Genomic DNA, 5,903 nt, shown 5'->3' on the forward strand with positions numbered 1-5,903 from the left:
CCAATACCGCTTGAATCACTTCAATCCAATATTTGAATAGAAAATTATGGTCAAAATACTGAGATGTGTGTAGAATATGAATTTGAATCCAATCCAAAATCTTATCCAATCTGAAATTTAATTCAATCTAATATGATTTAACCTTTTTCTTGGATTTGGTTAAACTTAACCACATTATCTAGGTCTTCTCAAAGTATGTTTTCTTCCAAACTTTGCATTTTTTCCTTTAAAGCTGTAGTTTTTCTTCAACAACCTACAAAACACTAAAAACACAAAACTAACACAAAATATTAAATAACGACACAACTAAAGGATTAACTAATGTAAATAAAGGGGTCCAAATATGGAATATTTGGCACTTATCACCGAGCATCCAAAAGCTCAACAACTTGTAATCATCAAACTTCAAAAACACTCAGGGGTAAGACCAAAACCACGTGTTAGACACTCGGTATTAAGGACAGAGGCAAGGCGCTATCACCTATAGGCAGCGAATGGCAAATTAGTATGTCCACGTATTTTTTCCTCTTCACATGTATTTTCATCAACTATGCTATTGTTCTTCGTTAATATGGACTTGAACGTTGGAGGGTGCTAGTCAATTGACTATTGGCTCGAGGACATGCTTTTCTTTTACAGGAGACAAGGAGAAAACCTTGGGATAAAAACAATTAACGACCTAGTAAAAAAACGTAGACTAGGAGACAAACTTCGTAAAAACAATTAACGAAAAACAACCCGGTAAAAAACAAGGAGATAAGTAGAAAACCATGGGCTAAAAACAATTAACGGGAGATAACCCGGTAAAAAAAAGGAGACAAGGAGACAACCTTGGGCTAAAAACAATTAACGGGAGACAGCCTACCAAAAAACTAGACAAACAGACAACATTGGGCTAAAAACAATTAATGAGAGACAATCCAGTAATAAACAAGCAAACAATGCGACAACCTTGGGCTAAAAACAATTAACGAGAGACAACCCGGTAAAAAAAAGGAGACACACAGACAACTTTGGGCTTAAAATAATTAGCGAAAGACAACCCGATAAATACAAGGAGACAAGCAGACAACTTTGGGCTAAAAACAATTAACAAGAGACAACCCGGTAAAAATAAGGAGCATCCTCAGAGACAAGGAGAAAACTTTGGATAAAAAACAAATTAATAGGAGACAACCAGATAAAAAACAAGGAGCGTCCTCGGAGACAAGGAGAAAATCTTGGATAAAAGCAATTAACGGGAGACAACCCTGTAAAAAATAATGACACAAGGAGACAACCTTGGACTAAAAATAATTAACGGGAGACAATCTCGTAAAAAATAAGGAGACAACATTGGGCTAAAAACAATTAACGAGAGACAAGCTGATAAAAAATAAGGAGACAAGGAGACAACCTTAGGATAAAAACAATTAACAGGAGACAACCCGGTAAAAAACAAGGAGCGAAGATAATGAGAAAACCTTGGATAAAAACACTCAACAAGAGACAAACCGGTTAAAAACAAGGAGACAACCTTGGGCTAAAAATAATTAACGCGAGATATCCCGGTAAAAAAAAAGGAGCATTGTTGGAGACAATGAGAAAACCATGGATAAAAACACTGAATAGGGACACAATCCTTTAAAACAAGGACATGGAGAAAACCTTGGGCAAAATAAGAAGACTCATCCCGGAAACATGGGGAAAACCTTGGATTAAAACACTGAATAGATAGACAACCCTCTAAAACAAGACATGGAGAAAACTATGGGAAAAAACAAAAAGACTAAACCCCGAAAACAAGGAGACAACTTCGGGCTAAAAACAAGTAATGGAAACAACCTGGTCAAAAAATGAGGAGCCGCCTCGAGGCAAAGGGGAGCAAAGGTTAGGTTGTTGAAAGACTCATAAATCATTGTTAAAGGTTATTCTACAGGTTCAAAGTTTAGTTTGTCAAACAGGCATTGAAGAGAGGGCCAGATTGTACCCTTGGTGAACTTGAAGGGAGGGCTAGACTGCACCCTCGGGTAACTTGAAGAGAGGGTTGGATTGCACCCTTGGGTAACTTAGAGAGAGGACCGGATTTCACCCTCAAGTAACTTGGAGAGAGGGCTGAATTTCACCCTCGGGTAACTTCGAGAGTTCGCTGGATTTCACCCTCGGGTAACTTGAAGAGAGGACCGGATTGCACCATCAGGTAACCTGAAGAGAGGGTCAGATTTCACCCTCAGGTAACTTGAAGAGAGGGCCGGATTGCACCCTCGGGTAACTTGAAGAGAGCACCGGATTGCACCCCCGGGTAACTTGAAGAGAAGGTCGGATTTCACCCTCGGGTGTCTTGAAGATATGATCAGATTTCACCCTTGGATTTAAAGAGAGAGGGTCGGGTTTTCACCCTCAGATATTGCAAAGGGGGGTTTGGTTTTAACCCCCGAATTCAACTTGTTAATAGGGGTCGATTTTCATCCTCGGATTCAAATATTTTGAAAGGAAGTTATGATTTAACCCTCAAGCATTAAAGGGAGGATCAGTTTTAATCCTTGGTCAAAGAAGAGAGTTGTGGAGTACTCTTCGGAGTCAAGGCGATGCCGTGAACAAAAATGAGGAGCTCTAACTGTGAAGCTCAAGATACACTCCGAGGAAGATGGAGGTCTTAGACAAGACCAAATACCGAGCCATCCAGGAACTATGACTAAAACTCCTACTACCCAAGTACCTCAGATAAGGGAATTGGGGGGTAACTGTTGGGAATGATTTTGCATTACAAGCACATCAGAATTTGAGCCTCAGGGCCAATGACAGCCCACATAGCTATTAATTAATAGCATGAGATATAATCTAGGTGTGGTTCTATTGAGAGAATCTGGGTAAAGAAGTCGTATTCAAGATCTAAATTGGAGAAAGCGCCTAGGTCCCACTCTAGCTTCTAGGACTTTCAAATCAATTCAAATAAGAAGATCCAGTTCAAGTCTACCTCAACTCTTCAACCTATAAATAGGCCCTTACACAAGGTATAAATCAAAGACTCTCATACTCAAGAATATAGAATAGGGCTCAATTATTGTAGATTGGGCAGACTGAAATTTTATGCACTGAAGCATACTATTTCCCTCGGAAACTGACTTAGGCATCGGAGTTTCTCCGACATAGACATCGGCGGATCTTTTGATGCTCTTGTTATTTTGCAGCGATTGTGGGAACGCGAAGGATGTATTGAAGATCAAAAACACCCTGAAGAACCGCAGTTCACACCATACTAAAAACTGTTAGATAGAAAATTGTTCTAATAGATACCATGGCATGCATCTTAGAAAGAGCTTCCCGAAATTGGGTTGCATGCGAAATTTTGTGACCTGTAATGAACATTGGACCATTGGTCAAAGCTACATAAAAAGTCAACGAATGTTCGAAGAAGACTAGGGAACATTTGATAGAGAACGTTCAATTTTACCATGGAACATTCAACGGGTCATGTTGGACACAAAAATGTCACTTGTTGAGTTATAAAGAGGGTGCTTCGGGACTAGGATTCTATTACCCCCCCCCAACCCGAAGAACAATCCAACAGCCTTTAGAGAGAGAAAGATAGAAATTGAAGGGAATACGGGATTTTTGGAATGGAAAACAAATGAAGAGAGTGTGCATGGAGCAAGAAGGCTTAGGGAAAGCTTCAATGGTAAGATCCTAACATTGTTCTCTATAAGTTTCTTGAAATTTTTATTGATTATTGGTTCAAAGATTTATTACTTTGAGATTTGGGTGATATAGGTACATATATGGTTAATGAGTTTGTTGTTTAAGTTTTATAGGATGAATCTTAAAGGTTTGATGTTGGATAATGTATGGGTTATGAATAAGCATGTGTTATATTGATAGTCTTGCATTACTAAGTAACTATTAAGAAAGATTAACGTAGATCCATGTACTTTAGAGATGTATTATGGCAGATTTGTTGTTGGGTTAGTAGATCTAAACTTACAAGTTGGAGATTACAAGTTTGATGCTACTTTATGGAAAGATTAGTAATGAGTTAGAAATTACATACTGATAGATGAACATGTATATGTATCATGTATGGAAGTCATATTTCGGCTTAGAATTCTAATAAGAAACAAAATCAAACCTTAAATCATATTGGATTTGATAAAGTTATGACCCTTTTAGAAATTGAGATTCTATCAGACCAACCAAACGTTCGATGGAAACATCAATCGTTCGATACGAGTACCAAACGTTCGATGGTCCAACAGAATGACTATTTTGCCCTTAGAATAGGTTTAAGAATATTTTAACTTAGATTAAGGCTGATGATAGAATTTTGAGGTTGTGAATCTGGTGGGAATACCTATGCAAATCAAACATTTGCGCAGCGGAAATGAATCGTATTCCTATGCCCAAGAAAATTTTATGAAGAACATACAAAGAACGGATTGCTATTTAACAATAGCAAGAGCAAGAATGACTTACATCAAAGATCAACGACCACTTCTATGGCTTTTGACAAAAGAACTTTTCTTTTGTTCTTCAAGAACGTGAAAGATCATAACCTCTAGATCTTCTCACCAATGATTAAATATAACCAAGAGAGTGTGGGCTCTTGGTTGGCTCTTCAAAACTTAAACTTTTTTTCTTCGTGAGTTAACACAAAGAACTAATATAGTTTCCAGAGAGTTTCTGAAAACTATGATCGAGAACACTTGATTGAATGATTTCAGAACCCTAGGCTTCTCTCTATTCATAGGCATAGCTGGGGAAAGAAATTTCAGATCCTAGCAATGTGGGACAACTAGCAAAAGAATAGTTCAACTGGGACAAGGAGAGTGGGCGGCTTGGGTTTTCCCTAGCCTCCACCCCTCTGGCCATGTGGCTCCTTTCCCTAGGAGCATGGGCCTAGGGTTTAATCCTAGGCCCTTTCTCTTCCAGTCCAGTGCATAGGCCCAAAAATAAATTTATGGTCTTATTCCTTTATGCTTTATTTAATGTGCATGGGTTTTATCCTAAGTCCAACTTTAAATAATTTCTCTAGCCCATGTTTTAATTAAATAAAACATTTAGCCCAAATATAAATAAGAGAGCCTTTTATATGGTTAACATATATATCAGCTTGGTGAGGGACCTAAAGGAAAAAATAATCATTGGCTTAAATATTTTCTTAATCATGTCTCCCGATATTCCTTACGCGATAAAATTTTAATCACAATTAATTCTACTAAATAACTGTGATTGCACTCCAATAATCATTTTTGCTTAAAACAATTAATTCCTTTGACTAAATAATAACTTGTGATTCCTTCATAAAATCTTTCATAGCAGAATTAAGGCCAAGGATATTGCCACTTAATCCTCTAGCTCTTTTCCATAAGTCATTAATTTTACGATATTCCCATAATGTGAAAATCATATATATATTTTGGTATGCCAACCAAAATGCTCTGGTCAAAGGCTTGAGAACAATATCTGAGGTAGATCGTAGGTCCCCTGGAAGTACGATCGAGCACACGTGTACCTGCGATCGAGCTCACTTCCAGACACTTGCGTACCAGGCCCCTGGTTGTGCGATCGATCGCCCTTGTACCTGCGATCGATCATACACGGAGCTGCTTATGTTATATTCTACGTTTTAATTAGGTCAAGCCGTCTTTATTTCCTTGTTTTAGTAGGATTAGGGTTTTGGGAATCAATATTTCGTTATTTCATTAGGTTTAGGGTTTTTGGGGTATTTATGTCACATTTTATTATGTTTAGGGTTTTGGGCTATAAAGATATGCTTATAGCCTCCAGAGAAAGACAACTTATGATTATTATTTGGTTTTCTCAATAAGAATACTAAGAGTTGAGTTTCTTCATTACTTTTCCTTAAATTCATAGACAACATCTATTGATTTGAGAAGGTTTCTTTGATTCTTGTGATAGTCTCACAG

Source organism: Corylus avellana, chromosome ca5 (genome assembly GCF_901000735.1).
Source record: "Corylus avellana chromosome ca5, CavTom2PMs-1.0".
In the NCBI taxonomy this organism is placed as follows: Eukaryota; Viridiplantae; Streptophyta; class Magnoliopsida; order Fagales; family Betulaceae; genus Corylus; species Corylus avellana.